The following is an 18,094-nucleotide window of genomic DNA, read 5'->3' as shown; positions in this document are numbered from 1 at the left end:
AAATTTTCGACTGATTCCCGATGGACATGATTTCTATAAATAAGTATCGGCACTCATTAAGAGATGAATATGCAAGAAAAAAATGTCTTCTTATTTTAGATCGTGGATGGACGAACAAATGATGGATCCAGAATCAACTTATTAAAGAGATGAATATGCAAGAGGCGTAGACGAGTTCATGGAATTGGCTTGTCAGCAACCGGAAGCCAAGAAAACACATAAGTTAAAATGTCCATGTTCTCTTTGCCGAAATTCTCATAATATTAGGATTGATTTAGTGTGTAATCACTTGTATTGCAATGGGTTTATGATATATTATAAGATTTGGTTTCTACATGGAGAACGGTCAGATTATGCTAGTACTAGCGAACCAAATATTGTTGTTAGCTTAGAAAAACAGAGAATGGATATAGATTTTAGTGTAGGGACTTTTCAGATGGTGAATGATGCATATAGGGAAAATATTCAGTCGACTGGTGGTGATGGAGATAGGATAGATGAACCTGATTTAGAAGCACAAACGTTTTTTGGAATGTTAGATGCAGCAAAACAACCACTATACCCAAGATGTAGAGAGGGTCATTCTCCTTTATCATGTGCAAGTAAATTGATGATGATTAAGATAGATTACAATTTAGTTGAGGACTGTGTGGATGCGATAACAGATTTTGTGAAAGACATTTTGCCTGAAGATAATATTTCACCAGCTTCATACTACGAGGTTTTAAAAAATGGTTGATGGTATTGGGTTACCATATCAGATAATAGATGTGTGCGTCGACAATTGCATGATATACATGAGACAAGACGAAAAACGTAAAAGATGTAAATGCTGTCGCGAACCACGGTTTTAAGAAACAAGTGGCAGGGTTCCCGTTCATTATAAACGAATGTGGTATTTACCCTTAGCAGACAGATTAAAGTGGTTATACCAATCTGAACGTACAGCTGAGCCAATGAGATGGCATGCATAACATAGAAGAGAAGAAGGAAAGATCACACATCCTTCAGAAGCAGAAGCATGGAGACATTTTCAATCAGTGTATTTGGATTTTGCGTTTGAGCGACGAAATGTTTACTTAGGACTCTGTACAGGTGGTTTCAACCCATTTGGGAAGCACAAAAGGCAATATTCATTGTGGCCGGTAATCGTAACACCTTACTGAAACATGGTTTTTCTGTGGGTTTGAATATACTTATGAATGTATGAATGATGCAATCAGACAACAGACACAAGCTAAGACCCTAAGATGTCTGATCAGGTGGAATGCAAGAGGTTTCAATTACTCTTATGCAGTTGCAGTATAAGAGATGTCAATCCATAATGAGTATGATGCAAGCAGTCAAGATGTAAACACTTATTTAAGTTAAGCTAAGTATGAAAATGGTTTTGATGTAACAGTTGTTGACAGAAATGTAAATGCAGAATATAAATTACTAAGATAAAAGACTAAATGCAAGATAATAACTGAAACTAAGATATGTAATGAAACAAGAATGAAACTAGAAAGATGCAGGACATAAAGTAAGAACTTGGAAATGGACTCAAGCATGCACTCGATCGTATGCTCGATCGAGTACAGGGTTGAGTGGAAAGCTACGAAGAACAAAGATCAAACTTAACAATCAAACAGAGCAGAACGAAAGTAGATCAAACAGAAAGCGGATAAAAGTAATCAAATAGAGAAATCAATAACACAGAAGGTCCTAGGGATGGATTCATGGGCTGGACTTGAGCTATACTAATTTAAACTGATCAACAAACCTCAATCAACAGTGAGCTATCTCTGGACAATGATCCTCTAATACTTGTTAATCCATTCTCATGACAATAACAATCAAGCTTAGATACTCCTAGATCTAGTTCTCACTAGCTATTGCGTATAAAAGCAGGCATAAAGATCCAGATCATCACATGTCAAAAACCATCCTATACAACCAATCTCTTGGGATAGGCACAATAATCTCCAGCATTAGTATTATCCAAAAACATAAACATTGGTATGATGCTAAGCAACCTAGGATTTGTTCTTACCCTCTCAGATATAAGAACAACATAGAGCATGCCTAATCTAGAAGAGATATTTAAACAATCAAGCTTGATCAATCTAAACTACGATAACTCTCATCCAGCCTAATCCATCCCTAAGATCCTAACACACTACTCAGATGAACAACACATGATGAACAACATCATAAACCCAGAAATCAATGAAACTTGCATGATTAGAAAGATAAGATGAAGATATACAACTTTGTTCAAAGAAATAAACTTAGATTCTCAATACCCAAAAAGTTACAGAAGCAACAAAGTATGAAAATCTAGAGAAAAAGCTTAAAAGTGGCTGATGATGTAAACTTAAAAGCTAAAATCCCAAAAAGGGTAAATACTAGGTTTTCTGATATTTTATCTCTCTAAAGTGGCTTGTCAGCGGCCATAGAGTACAAGGGGTATATATAGAAAAGTAGGGAACCCCTAAAATGGCTACAAGACAAAATAGAGAGGCAGCTCGGTTGACTCGACCATGTGCTCGGTCGAGTGCATGGTCGAGTCATGTCTTCTTCTGCTCCTTTCAGTCGGTCGAGTCCCTCTCAGCACACGGTCGAGTGTCTGGTTGAGTGGAATTCCGGACCTTGACTCTCCTCTGCTCTAGCTCCTTTGTCTGCTTCTCTTGATGGCTTCACTCTCCCACAACACTTATCCATGCTCCATTGGGTCCTAAATCACCTATTTATGCAAGAAACAATGCAATGCATTGCAAATCTACTCTAATGCACAAACAGCCCTAAAAATACTCAATGATGACCTAACAAGCTAGTGAATCATGCAATATGTGTAAATAAACTAAGGTAAAACAAGGTAAAATATGTGAACATCAACACCCCCAAACTTAGCCTTTGCTTGTCCTCAAGCAAACAAACTAGACATGAGTAAGAAAGTGAGGTTTGAAAATGGGATCTCAAAACCTTAAACATGCTAATATACTAGCTAGAATCAATGTCAAAGTTACTAGTACTAGGATGCAAAGTGAATGAGCTATACTTAAAGATTTTAGACAAGCCTTTCACAACCTTAACTGATTCAAGCCTTAGACTTCCATATGCATTCAAATCAACAATTTCCTTTAACATTCATTAAAAAAGAACATGAATCAGATTATGCAATGCTTAAACTCATTAGGCTTGGTAATAAGGGTTTAGAGACAGAAACAGTCTCTCTTTTGAGTGGGACTTATCAATAACACGGGTTCCCTCACAAAAAGTGGATTGAGGTTTAGAAGAAGGCTAAAGGTAAGATCACTTATACACATACAAGAACAGAACCTTGTCTACCCAAAAGTATCCAAAGTAATTGTTCCTAATCATTCTAAACCCATGATGTCCTATTTCTACCCTTTAACTTCATCTTTTATCTTTTGCCCTTTTTCTCTTTGCTTTTCTGTCCTAGGAGGGATTTCTACTTGATTTCTCTTAGTGAAATGGGGTTTCTTTCTTATTTGCTAAGGTTCTTACTCTAACTTGTTTTCCAAGTCATAAAGCTTTTCACTAGACTCTTCTTTTCTTTCTTTCTTTTCTTTGACCAGAACCTTACTTAGAACTTTTAATGCTCCCATTCTTTCACTTAGAGTTTGAATTTTCTTTAAAACATTTCCCTCCTAAGGACTTTATCCTTTTCTTTCTCTTTTCACTCTTTTCTTTTCTTTTTGAACTCACCAAGTCCCAAACCCAGAATTTAAACCTCCTAGTCCTATATAGTTTGAAAAATGCAAACTAGAACTACACAAGGTTTTATTCATGTCAGTTCAAACCTAACACTTTCTACCAAGCTCAATCCCAAAATAGGCCTCACACACACAAGATATAACATGGCTTGAAACAAGGGTTGGTTAAGGGTAGGGGAAACTGATTCAATGATGAAATCAGCTACTTGGATCAACAAGAGTGGTGAAAATGGGAAAAGATGATCCAAATACGTATAAAGTATCCATGAGTTTAAAGCAATGCACAAACTGATATTAAAAGTCAATATTAGGTTCTTATAAACAGGAAATGGTTTAATATCACAACATGCTTCAGTTTGGACAGAATGCAATTTAGGAATTCTAGACTTGGTTCAATCTTATGTTTCTAACCACTCAACTAGCATCAAAGTACTAATAACTTGGGCATTGATCCTATTTTAGTGAATTCAAGCAAGTTAACAAGGCTAAACTCATCATAGATCCCTAATGCAAATATGAAACAATCCTGTATGAAATATGCTAAACATGATCCTATTATGCAATGCAAACTACATGAACACTCTTTTTTTTTTAAAGATTTTTGTGAAAATTTTTCAAATTTTTTGGTCTTTTCTATATATGCCTTAGATGAAATGCAAATACTAACATGATTGTGCTAAAAATTTGAAATAAGAAAATAGAAAACAATGTCAAATGCTATCTCAAACCCTCCCCCAAACTTAAATTACACAAGTCCCTTGTGTAAGAGAAATTTGAAAGAGGATTCAAGACATAAAATAAAATAAAACAAGAAATGCAATGGTATTTACAATGAGATGGTGATCGTGGTACCTTATGGATTGTTGAATAAGTTCTCTACAGCATTAATCATGTTGTCATAGGTGTAGTTAGGGTCTTGACTTTCACTTGGAGGTGGAGAAACAGGGTACTCGACTATGGCCATCGATTGCGACTTGATCGAGTGATCGGTCGAGTGCTAAGTCGAGCTGGCTGGTCGAGTGGTCTATTGTGGGTAGAATGGCTGACCTTGGTGCTCATAGTATTGTGCAGATGGGCTGGGTCCATGAAGTACTGAGGTGGAAAGGGTGGGTAAGCTGGACTAATGGGGTAAGGTGGATAACCTGTTGGAGCTGGGAAGCCATAAGGAGGTCTGGGCAGGTGCTCGGTCGAGTACATCGGAGGTGATCGGTCGAGTGGGGGATCGAGGGCACCGGTCGAATGCCTCGGAAACTGAAGTTCTGTGCGGCCTGAACCTCTCTCCCTCTGAATTGGCTCATGCAGTGAAGCTCTAGCTGATATCACCGGGTTTTCAGCTCTGGACAATGCTCTAGTTGAGCTGCTCCTCCTCAAAGGACTTGATGGTGCTGGTGATGAATCTACACTCTTTAGCTCAGAAATTTCCTTCTTTAAACCTTTTATGGACTTAGCCATCTTCTCCATCTTCTTCTTCAATTTATGCACAGTCTTCCCATGCCATTTGTTCCACTTTTGTAAAAGTGTTACCCTTTTGCTTGTCTCTCTAACCCCTCTACTATCTCTTGGTCTTGGTTCATATTCTTCAAAATAAAACTGTTCTTCCCCATCAGCCATCTCCACATCTCTAGATTGATCCTCTCTTACTTTGGCTATACCATCAAACAAGAATTCAGCAGCTGGCCGAAAGTCAATGTTCAACCCTTCTCTAATGGTGGTGAGCGCTTGATTAGGCAGAATAAGCTGATTCTTTCCCACTGTGTGATGTTCAAAGTTGAAGAGGTGCTTCCCATGGTGAAACTCCTTTGCTAGAATGAGGGTGGAAGTGAGATATTGGGTGTCTATCCATCTTTGTTTGGCTTTCTCTCCTTGAAGTGGTACATTTGCAGCTACAAGGAATCGAGTGATGATGCCTCCAATGGTTAGAACTCCATTTGAGTTCCTCTTGTGCAGCTTGCTCACCCAGCTTCTATAATAGATGAATTGGTCAATGAGGACCATAGCCAAATCTGTATCTACACTGCTCCCAAGGATAACAGTTCCATCTCTTGCTTGTGTGATGATCCCATAGAGTGCTACATCAATCATCTTAAGCTCTCTTTCATTCAAGTTTCCAGTTTCCTTCCTAGCAAAGAATGTGTTTGCTAAAGCTTTGTGGAAGTACCTTAGGACTGGACTCCTTATCCTTGAACTCTTGGTCTTGGAAGAAGAATAAAGCTTGTTGTCTCCAATTGTTTCCCAAACAGCAAAGAGTTCCTCCTTAGGTATGACCATGTCCTCTTCACTTCCAACTTCAAACCCACAGAGTGTGGCTAGTTGCTTCAGTGACAGCTCATACTTCTTGCCCTTGATGGTGAATTCAATGTAACCAGCTCCCATGTCTTGGTCCATGCTTGTGAAGAGATGAAGCTTGATGGTGGATAGGAATTCACAACTTTCTTCCCTATACCCCTCCAAGCACAAACCCATGAATTTGCTTAGGTTGCATTTCTCAAACAGAAACTCAACATCTTCAACAATACCCAGCTTCTCCATGGTTTCTTTATGTGGATATCTTGTTCCTTGAAAGTTCATCTTCATGAAAGCTTCATAGAGTTGGCTTGGGTTTGGGAATCAGATTCTTCTTCCACCTCCTCTTCTTCTTCACTTTCACTCTCTTCTTCTTGGAGTTCTTGGGCTGGCCTCTTCCCTTTTGCCTTGTGTTTTCTTATGTGCTCTTTAAGAGTAACCTCCATCTCCTCATCACTCTCTGTACGCTCTGGATCTTCCTCAACATGTTGGTTTTTCTTCTTCGAAAAGCCACTCGACCCCCTACTCGAGCTAGCACTCGATCGTTTGCCCCCTCGAGTACGCGGTCGAGTGCGTTCACTAGTTTCTTTCTGTATGACCAAGGATGCATCACAGCGATCCATGAATCGATCAACAACCTTCTTTCCTTCAGCTTCATGAATAGCAGCTTGTTGTGATGTCTCTCTAGACCTTGAAGTCATTTTGAAAACGAACTGAAAGAGATAGACTCAAAGCTCAAAGTTAATAGGTTAGTAACCCAAAAACCAAAAGAACTAAGCTAGAGCAAGAAGATAAAACTTGAGAGAGATTTCTAGCTAGATTTTTAGTGTTTTTAGCAAAGGAGAAAGTGTGAGAGACTAAAATCGAGTTTGCTCTTTATAAAGAGGCTAAAGGGAACAAGGAGACAAGAGTGGAGCGTCCATACCATTCAAATTTGAATTGGCAATCTTTGACTCACTTTTGATGTCACTCGACCCCACGTGGTCGAGTGCTTGACCAAAATTCAAATTTTAAAATTGCTTCTCGCTCCACTCGATCGAGCAAAAGAAAATTTGAACCGAGTGGGCCTGGGCTTGCTATCACTCGATCGAGTACCTCTCATGGGCTGGTCGAGTGACCCCAAAAACTCCTTTCTACAAGTTCCATTCATCTCAAACTCATCTATACTTCCCTAATAAAGGCCTGCCCAACACGAACATGAAAGAAAAATATCAAAACTACAAGGAAAATAAAACTTATGTACAATGATACCTTTGGGACTTCCTCCCTAGTGAGCTTGTTTAAAGTCACTAAGCTTTGACTTTTGATGCCTTCTCAGGCTTGGTTTGGAGACCAAGGAGATGATGGGATCCTCCCTGGTGTAACTTGATCAATGTGAAGCTAATTCTTAATCACTTCACCCTTTAAACTTGAACCGTGTTTCTGCTTAAGCTTGAATCTTGGCCTTGCTTTCTTCAATGACCTCTTGTTGATCTGAAGCTGAAGATCCTTCACCAAGCTAGTCAAATCTTGAACTGAACCCTTGAGATTTTCATCTGATTTCTCATGAGAAGAGAACTTAGTCCTTGAAGTTTCCACTTCACTTGAGACTCCATGATCTCTCTTGTCTTTAAGAGCAAAAGGCTGACCTATAGAAGGCAAGTTGGTTGGGTTGTTGATATCAAATTTCATGATCAAACTCTCAGCTATGTTCAAGGTTATCAACCCTTTCTTAGCATCAATTACAGCTCCAGCAGTGGCTAGGAATGGTCTTCCTAGGATGATAGAGTCTTCCAACTCCTTATCCATGTCTATAATGAGGAAATCACTGGGAATTCTAGCCTTGCCTATCTTGACTAGGAAATTCTCCAACTTACCAACCACATCCTTATGTGATCCATCAGCTAGACATAAGTAGAGGTTACCGGGCTTGAAGTCAGTATGCCCAAGCTTCTGTGCAATGGAGTAGGGCATTACATTGATAGATGCCCCTAGGTCACACAAGTATTTGTTGAAATGCAAGTAGCTAAAAGAGCAAGGCAAATCAAATGGACCTGGGTCTTCAAGTTTGGTTGGAATGATGGCTCCTTCAAACTCTTCAAGATCCTTCTTATCCTGATTTTGAGCCTTCTGTTGTTATATCTCAAGTAGCATGCCTTGGTAGAGAGGATATGGAGCATACTGTTCCAAAGCAGGTCCCCTCTTTTCTTCTTTGTATTGAATGACTACCTCTTCTTTCAAAGCCATCAATTCCTTCTTTTCAATTATTTCCCTGAGTTCCTTCAGTTTTTGTTCCTTGAAACACCCTGGGAATGGTAGAGGAGGCTTGTAAGCAGGAGGGATGTATCTAACAGGTTTAACAGCTTCTTCGGGATCAGCTCGATAAGTCACTCGATCATGTACTGGATCGTGTGTCAGGTCGAGTGTACGGTCAAGTGGTACTCCGGTTTCTGTTTTCTGTGTAAAACTTTCACTCTGAGATTTGCCTTGTGATAGATCCTCCCTAGCTTGAACCTCACTGTCCTCAGTGTCAATTTCCTTATAGAACTGGATAGCTTTAGCTGTGAACTCCCTTGGATTTTGAACAGCCTTACTAGGTAGCTGGTTTGGCTTAGGAGCTGATGTAGAAGCAATGTTTCTCTCCATGAACTTGACTTTTGAATTCAAGCTCTCAAACTTAATATTCAGATCATTGTAAGAACAATCCAGCCTCTGATTAAGCTCAACCAACTTCTTTGCTGTCTCAAGCTGCCCATTTGCCTGTCCAAGTAACATCTTCTGCATCATAGCTCTTAGATCTTGTTTCTGGCTTTGGTTAGTCTGAAACCCTGGTGGGGGACATATTGAAGCCTGTAAACCTTGGTGTTGCTGCTTGGGCACATAATTGTTATGTTGTTGGGGCTGTTGAGCTGGATATACTTGGTCTTATGGGTTTGCCACATTAGTACTTCTGTAGGACAGATTATTGTTCTTAAACTGGTTGTAAGGCTTGAAACCACCTTGGTTTTGTACATAACACAGCTCAGCCATGTCATTCTCCCCAGCTTGAACTGTTGTATCTTCATCAGCAAGAAAGTGAATGTTTGTCTGATGACTAAGGAGAATCTTGTCTAACTTGTCATGCACAGTCTTCAAATATTTCTTGTACTTCTCATCCTAGGCAGGTTCAACAAATCTGATAGTCCTATCATAGTCTTCATTATAGTTCCCATCTGATTGAGCCAAGTTTTCTACCAGTTCCCATCCTTCATCCACATGTTTGTTGAGAAAGTTCCCATTTTATGCATTGTCCAACAACATTCTGATCTTTGGTAGAACTCCTCTGTACAATGTGCTAAGTAAGGACTCATTACTAAACCCATGATGAGGACATTGAGTTTGGTAGCCTTTGAATCTTTCCCATGCTTCACAAAAAGTCCCATTATTCTTCTGGGCAAAACTTGATATCTCATTCCTCAGTCTAGCAGTCCTTGCATTACAGAAGAACTTGGCCAGGAAAGCCTTTTTGCAGCCATCCCAGGTTGTGATTGTTCCTGTTGGTAAAGTCTTCTCCCACAAATGAGCTTTGTCTCCAAGTGAAAATGGGAAGAGTCTGAGCTTGAAACTGTCTTCACTTACTCCATTAATCTTGGTCAGGCCACATAACCTATCAAACTCATTAAGATGGTCTAAGGGATCCTCCATAGGCAGACCATGGAACTTGTTTGACTGTATCATAGTAATCAACCCATTCTTTATCTCAAAATTATTATTTGCTACTACAGGTGGGACAATTCCAGCCCTTTGTGTGTGGGTGTTTGGAGCATCACCAGCTCCAATCTGTCTTGGTCTCTGCATAGGTGGATCCATGATCAGCTGTTGTTCTTGTTTCTGAAGGATTTTGGTTCTCTGTTGCCTTAAACCCCTTGGTAAACGGTTGATGTGCTCAATGTATCTCTCAAGGTTCTTGTTTCCTTTCGACCTGGTTTGCATGTACTGATCCGATCACCTACTCGAACTGACAGACGGTCGAGCACAAACTTGAGTTGAGGATCGAACTGAATGAAACTAGAAGAATGACTGAATCCGGCTTGGTGACTCGATCGATCACTCATACGTGCAGACGGTCGAGTGCTGGGTCAAGTTGGTACATGAAACACAAAACAACCAAGCAGATGAAGATTCAAGTCAGTAATGATCAAGTGTAACAATAGAACTTAATCTTAAACTTGTGTAAATCAAGACTGTCACAAACAACTACTCAAATGGCAACAACACCAAATTGAAACATGTTTTTTCTCTGGGTTTGAATATACTTATGAATGTATGAATGATGCAATCAGACAACAGACACAAGCTAAGACCCTAAGATGTATGATCAGGTGGGATGAAAGAGGTTTCAATTACTCTTATGCAGTTGCAGTATAAGAGATGTCAATCCATAATGAGTATGATGCAAGCAGTCAAGATGTAAACACTTATTTAAGTTAAGCTAAGTATGAAAATGGTTTTGATGTAACAGTTGTTGACAGAAATGTAAATGCAGAATATAAATTACTAAGATAAAAGACTAAATGCAAGATAATAACTGAAACTAAGATATGTAATGAAACAGGAATGAAACTAGAAAGATGCATGACATAAAGTAAGAACTTGGAAATGGACTCAAGCATGCACTCGATCGTATGCTCGATCGAGTACAGGGTCGAGTGGAAAGCTACGAAGAACAAAGATCAAACTTAACAATCAAACAGAGCAGAACGAAAGTAGATCAAACAGAAAGCGGATAAAAGTAATCAAATAGAGAAATCAATAACACAGAAGGTCCTAGGGATGGATTCATGGGCTGGACTTGAGCTATACTAATTTAAACTGATCAACAAACCTCAATCAACAGTGAGCTATCTCTGGATAATGATCCTCTAATACTTGTTAATCCATTCTCATGACAATAACAATCAAGCTTAGATACTCCTAGATCTAGTTCTCACTAGCCATTGCGTATAAAAGCAGGCATAAAGATCCAGATCATCACATGCCAAATCTAGAAGAGATATTTAAACAATCAAGCTTGATCAGTCTAAACGACCATAACTCTCATCCAGCCTAATCCATCCGTAAGATCGTAACACACTACTCAGATGAACAACACATGATGAACAAAATCATAAACCCAGAAATCAATGAAACTTGCATGATTAGAAAGATAAGATGAAGATCTACAACTTTGTTCAAAGAAATAAACTTAGATTCTCAATACCCAAAAAGTTACAGAAGCAACAAAGTATGAAAATCTAGAGAAAAAGCTTAAAAATGGCTGATGATGTAAACTTAAAAGCTAAAATCCCAAAAAGGGTAAATACTAGGTTTTCTGATATTTTATCTCTCTAAAGTGGCTTGTCAGCAGCCATAGAGTACAAGGGGTATATATAGAAAAGTAGGGAAGCCCTAAAATGGCTACAGGACGAAATAAAGAGGCGGCTCGGTTGACTCGACCATGTGCTCGGTCGAGTGCATGGTCGAGTCAGGTCTTCTTCTGCTCCTTTCAGTTGGTCGAGTCCCTCTCAACACACGGTCGAGTGGACTTCCTGACCTTGACTCTCCTCTGCTCTATCTCCTTTGTCTGCTTCTCTTGATGGCTTCACTCTCCCTCAACACTTATCCATGCTCCATTGGGTCCTAAATCACCTGTTTATGCAAGAAACAATGCAATGCAATGCAAATCAACTCTAATGCATAAACAACCCTAAAAATACTCAATGATGACCTAACAAGCTAGTGAATCATGCAAAATGTGTTAAAAACTAAGGTAAAACAAGGTAAAATATGTGAACATCACTTACAATCTACCACCATCGTTGTGCATGCGTCGAGAGTTTTGTTCCTCTCAGTTTTTGTTCCTGGTCCATAACATCCAAAGAGGTCACTTGATATCTTCCTCCATCCATTGGTTTATGAGTTGCAAACGTTATGGGAGCACAATGTTGAAGCATATTATGTATTAACTCAACAAAATTTTCCGATGCGAGCGGCATTAATGTGGACCATAAGCGATTTTCCAGCATATGTATGTTATCTTGATGGACCACTAACAGACGATTATCATGTTCGTATTGTCAAGATAACACATATGCATTCCAATTAAAGAACGGACACAAGACATATTGGTTTGATTGTCACCAAAGATTTCTACCACCTGATCAATCTTATCGTCGTTCAATAAATTTGTTTAAGAAGAATAAGAAAGTGTATGATGATCCACCTCCTGTTATAGATGGTGAGACTACGTTGACTCAGTTTAGAGATTTTGGAGCAGCAAGGACTCCTAACGTCAGTGATAAAGGACATGATCCTGTTGACGGTGCTGGTGTTAATCACAATTGGCATAAACAGAGCATTCTTTTTGATTTTCCACATTGGAAAGACCTTTTGTTAAAGCATAATCTTGATGTCATGCACACTGAGAAGAACTTATTTGACAACCTCATGAACACCGTCCTAAACATTCCAAGGAAGACAAAGGAAAATTTGAAGTCTAGATTAGACTTGCCAGATATTTGCTCTACGGCTGAGCTTAAGATAATGGCAAACGAGAGATGCCTAGTTCCGATATATCGATTAAATACGGCTTCAAAGGTGGCTTTTTTCAACTGGATTACCCGTAGAGTGAAGTTTCTTGACGGTTACACATCTAACTTGCGTAATTAAGTTGAAATTAGAGAAGAAAAATTTATAGAATGAAGAGTCATGATTGTCATGTTGTTATGCAGCGACTTCTTCCATTTGCTTTTGCCAATCCTCTAGCAACAAATGTGCACGAAGCAATTGTAGGTACATTTTAGTTGTTAACGATGAACATATTTTCTATCTATTAATAATTAATAGGAATTGGTGCTTTCTTTCGGGACTTATCCACAAGAACACTTACTGTTGACGATATCCACAATTTGGACAAAATATACCCATTCTTCTTTGAAATCTTGAGAAGATATTTCCACCGTCTTGTTTTGATGTTATGGAACATCTACCTATTCATCTACTGCGAGAAGCACCACTTGGTGGTGTGTTCAATATCGATGGATGTATCCTCTTGAGCGGTACATGTTTCACCTAAAGAAAAAAGTTAAAATTTTAAGCAAAGTCGAGGGTTCTATTGTGGCACAAAGCATTAATGAAGAAGGCTCACACTTTGGGGAATATTACTTATCTTAGCAAGTTCGTGCAAGGAGTCGACATCCTTCTCGTCATGACGATGAGGAACCAACATATCCCATATATGTTTCATGCTTGTTTACTCAAATTGGCCACCTTAGTGGAAAATGGAAGAATTTTAAAATTTATACTCACTTGCACATGTATATTCTCACCAACTGTGAGGATATTCTTGAATATGAGAGGTATGTATTAAAAACATGCTTATGTATATAAAATTAAATTGTTTTCAAATAAATAATTTGATTAGTATTAAATAATTTTGTTTTACAGGATTTACATGGCTGTAATACGCTCCTACTATCCAGAATATACAGAGGATAAACTTGAGCAGCTTAAAGAGAAGGATTTCGTTTCTTGGTTGCAATTTTATGTAAGTTATATAAGTAACTTTTATAATTAATAGAAAATGATATATTGATTAATTATTCTAAAATATTTATAGGTATCAGATGAAATTTCAAAAGGTCAATCATTTCCAACATGGTTAGTAGAGATCTCTAATGGACCAAACTACATTGCAACGGCGTACCCGAGATATTGCACTAGAGGGTATGCTTCTACTAGGATTCATGATGATGGAGATAGGAGGACAACAATTAATTCTTGTATATCTATTAAAGCCGACGATGTTGTGTACTACGGTATCCTTAAAAATAATGGAAATTAGCTATCCAGGAATGTTGAACCTAAGGTTGCACTTGTGTTGAATGGTACGATCCCACAATTGGTGATGACATATGAGGTGACCAATTTGGTATTACATCAATAAATTCAGTACGAAGGTTATTAAAATATGACCCTTTTATTCTTGCATCACAAGCGACCAGGTATGCTCATTTCTTAACATTCAATTAGAAAAGCATCATTATATAATATATATAACTAATCATTTTTCATTACTTGTTACAGGTATGCTACTTAAACTATCCTCGAGTTACAAACTTGAACGACCCATGGATCATAGTTACGTCGGTAAACCCAAGAGGTCAAGTATATGGAGTTGCAGCTCACAATCCTTTGCATGCAAGCGAATGTTGTCAGATGGCTTCGGTTGAACATTCCCTTAAAGTTGATATTGTGGTTGACTTCGCCTTGTACGGAGATGAAGCAGTGCATTCAGGGTCAGAGGAAGCAATTGGAGAATTTGAGGATGATACAAACTCAATTTCTTCTGATTATTCAACAGACTCAGAGTTGAAAATAAATGTTAATTTTATATAGTATTGAATAAAAATTAAAGATCAAACACTATATGGTATTGTATGTTTTATAATAAATTAATTAATTTCATTATAAAAGATTTATTTAATGATAAGAGAAATGAAAATGTACATACAGTATATAATTATAAATAAATAATGAGATCTAACAAAAAAAATTAAAAACGAATTTGACAATATATTACTAAATAAATTATAAAGATTCTGGATAACAAAATTCAATTTAAAAAATATTAAAAATTTAATAATTTGAAATCTAACAAAACACATCATTAATTTTTTTTTTAATAAATTAGGTCTAACAAAACACTACATGCCAATTGAGTTTGTCAAATAAAATTGAAATATAAATATATAAAACCTGAAAAAATCATATTTTTTTGATAATCTGTCGGGAAATCCCGACAGATCCTCGACAGCCCTAAGAATTTTCTCGGAGTTATGAATTCAACTGCATTTAACACGTGTTTTAAACTCCATCGGAAAACCATCAGCCATTGGGGATATACCAATAGATTACCGATAGATTTAGGATATGAAACTTTATAACTTAACACATTCACAAACACTATTTCTTATGTCTTAAAACACTTATAATCGGTTTTGGTCTATTATATTACTATGAGTTTAAATTTTCAAAATTTAACATGATATCATCATAAGTGTTTCTATATACACATAGTTTTTTTTAATGGAACAGATTTGCAAGCTATGTAGTATACTTATTGTAATGCTAATTGAGTAATAAAGATATTTTTCTAACTATATATGAAGTTTTTTGAACTTTTTTCATAGATCCATCGGGAAACTGTCAGGAGTAATGAAAAATTAAAAAAAATTCTGTCAGGATTCCGTTGGATAAAACACAAAATTTACCCCGGGAAATAATTTTCCCAAATCTTTTGGATATTTCGGGAAGGATTATTTAATTCTTTTGGGTTACTTAGCTTAAACCACAAAAACCTTTCACCTTCTCTTTCATTTCCACCGACGCACTTCTTCTTCCTCACCCCAAATTTTTTCTTCACCATTTTACTTCTTCTTTTTCCCATATCTCCCTCTTTCTCTCTTCTAAACCCCAGATTTTGTTTCTCATATCAACCACAACCACTCAACTATGAAAGATTTTTAGCCTTTTTCTCAACTATGTAAGATTTGGAATTTGCAATGTTTGGTTTTGAGTATCTGTGGCTTATTCAAAAAGTAAAGATTTTGGGTTCAAATATGTAAGATTAGGTGTTCGTTATGTTAGATTAAGGGGTTGTTAGGTTAGATACTATGATTTGCTTTTTTAATTTTTAAGAATTGGGTAAAAGTTTAGTTTTCCTAAAATTAAAAATCAGATATATTGTTGATGTTATATATCTGTTTACTTGATCTATTAGTTACAATTTATATGGGTATTCAGTTGATCTTTTATTGAGTTTTTGGATTTTTGTATAACTGTAATATTTCGTTTTTTACACAAAGGGACTATGAAGCATATTGTTCTCGTGGAAACCGCTCCACCCAATACTGACAAGAACCGAGTGGTTGTGGGTCTGAGATTCAAACCCCCTCTAGAAGAGTCTCGGGATCGCCTACAACTGCCTCACCTCCTATCCTAATGACCATTGAGGATTTCGTTTCTCAACCGGGACGAGAACTTATCTCAAAACTCCATCCCAACTACATCAGAGATTCTACATGGTAAATGTCAAACTTTTTATATAATTATGATTTCTTATTATTATTTTTGTTATATATATCAAACTTTTGCATGTTTGAGGCATCTGGAAACGACATTAGCAAATCTCTAAATCGGATGATGTATGGACTCCTCAAAGAACCTTATGAAATATACTCGTCAATGCCAAGTGATGACCGTGACCTTTGGTTGAAACAGTTTGCGGTAATACTACATGGTTTCAAGAGTTATTTTCTTTAATGGCAAGTTTAATTTAACATACATTTTAATCTTGTAGCAAGATTTTAACTGGGAGCCACAAATGACATCTAGAGTCTGTCGAGAGTTTGACAAAGAGACAGCGACTCAATATTACAACATGTTAAGTGAGTGGAAGCGCGGAGAAACTCCAAAGGGAATAAACGACAAGGTGTACAAAGGGTTGCAAGAGTAGTGGGCACATCCCAAGACAAACAAAACTTCTACCCAGAAATCTAAAAACCGGAATAGCAATCGAGGTGGCAAAGTGTGAGCAACGCACAATGCCAGGTAAACAAGCTTCTATACCTCTGGACTACAACTTGTAAGTTTTCAACATTTTGTAGCATAATTCAAAACTTAACTTCAGTAAGTTAAAACTAAAATTCTTTTTACAGACTAAAAGAGATGGTGTGGCTTCTAATCACTTAACATTGATGGAAGACACCCACGCCAACAAAAAGACCAAGCTAATTCAAGACCCTTTAGCTAAGGAAGTGATTGGCAATTCTTGTAAGAGGATGGAGGGGTTTAGTTTATCCCAACCTTCAGTCGATGGAAATGGCTTACCAACACCAATCCCTGTCGACATGATTAACCAATTCGTTCTTGAGTTCTTTACTTTTTGATTCAAATTATTTTTTGCTTATGATTCTTTTTATATATTTTGTTCGAATTGTTCTAAATTTCAGAAAACTCTCCAAACCAAGGGTCGAATCTTTGGATTAGGAAAAGTTGCAAAAAGACTTCGTACTTGTTTATCATCTTCATCACTAATATATGATCGTGATGTTTAACTTGTGCAAGCCCTCCAAGAGAAAGATGACCATATCGAAGTTCTTGAAAAGATGATGGAAACATAGAATGAGAGGAACAAGCTGAGAGATGAGGAGCTTGCTTCGTTCATGGCAGAGATGCGATCAAAGTTCTCCGTGAATTCAAGTTCTTAGATATATAAGAATTTATGAATTTAAATATTATTAACTAATTAGTAATTGGTGTCAAAAAAAAAAGGTTGACGGCTTTTTCTCCCTATATTTATCAGTTTCTCAGTTTTTCAACATGAATTTTTTATTTTTTAAATATTACAAGAAAACACATCATTTACGACTCCCAAAATTCGTCACAAAACAGTTGCAAACGTATTTTGCAACTATTTAATGACTATTATAGATGGTAGCTAAAAAAATGGTCGCAAAATAAGTAAATCCCAATATAGTCACAAATTTACGACCATTTTGTGACATAATAATATCACAGACTATCATATATAAAAAATATATAATATATAAAAGATATATATATATATATATATTTTGTGTATGTATCAGTTCAAATCAATGTAGAAACAAGTAACTTAACATATTAACATTATATATGGTAAATTTGAGAATTAAAATTCCCAGAGTTAGTAAAAAGTAGCAAAGAAGTCACACTATATTAGCAAAATTGTCATTAGTTTGTGGCACAATTGCGACTATATGATATATTGGTAAATAGTCACAAAATAGGTCGCAAAGTCGTCATTATACAGTAGTAAATAGTGACATATAACAGAAGTCCCAAAAAAGTAGCAAAAATAGTGACACCTGAAAGATTAGTCGCATATCCTTCAGGTGTTAGTTGCAAAAGAGTCGCACATTTGCAACTAACTCGCGACTATTTTACTTATTAAAATAATAGTTGCACATTGGTCTCAAATTGCGATCATTTTGCGACCAAACAATTTTCATCGCGAACGAATAGCAATTTAGTCGCTCAGATGAGACTTT

General features: G+C 37.1%; 1 long non-coding RNA gene, 1 other non-coding gene and 1 pseudogene across 5 annotated transcripts; all 3 read left to right on the top strand.

Moving 5' to 3' along the window:
• Positions 1-610: 610 nt before the first annotated feature.
• On the top strand, positions 611-14,399 carry LOC147950068 (uncharacterized; annotated as a pseudogene).
• On the top strand, positions 9,340-9,446 carry LOC147950069 (small nucleolar RNA R71). The gene has a single exon (XR_015565774.1). It is a non-coding gene; the product is annotated as a small nucleolar RNA R71 (small nucleolar RNA).
• Positions 14,400-15,197: 798 nt separating the features above from the next.
• LOC104699348 (uncharacterized) lies at positions 15,198-17,383 on the top strand. 4 transcript variants are annotated; one of them, XR_753359.2, is made up of 5 exons: positions 15,198-15,546; positions 15,869-16,087; positions 16,167-16,289; positions 16,363-16,647; positions 16,721-17,383. It is a non-coding gene; the product is annotated as an uncharacterized LOC104699348 (long non-coding RNA). The 4 variants fall into 4 exon arrangements; XR_753358.3 differs by having other exon boundaries at positions 15,287-15,546; positions 16,363-16,613; XR_015563245.1 differs by having other exon boundaries at positions 15,335-15,546; positions 16,398-16,613.
• Positions 17,384-18,094: the final 711 nt, after the last annotated feature.

This window comes from Camelina sativa, chromosome 1 (assembly GCF_030686135.1).
Source record: "Camelina sativa cultivar CO46 ecotype springtype chromosome 1, ASM3068613v1".
NCBI lineage: Eukaryota > Viridiplantae > Streptophyta > Magnoliopsida > Brassicales > Brassicaceae > Camelina > Camelina sativa.
This window is presented reverse-complemented; position numbering and strand designations above follow the sequence as displayed.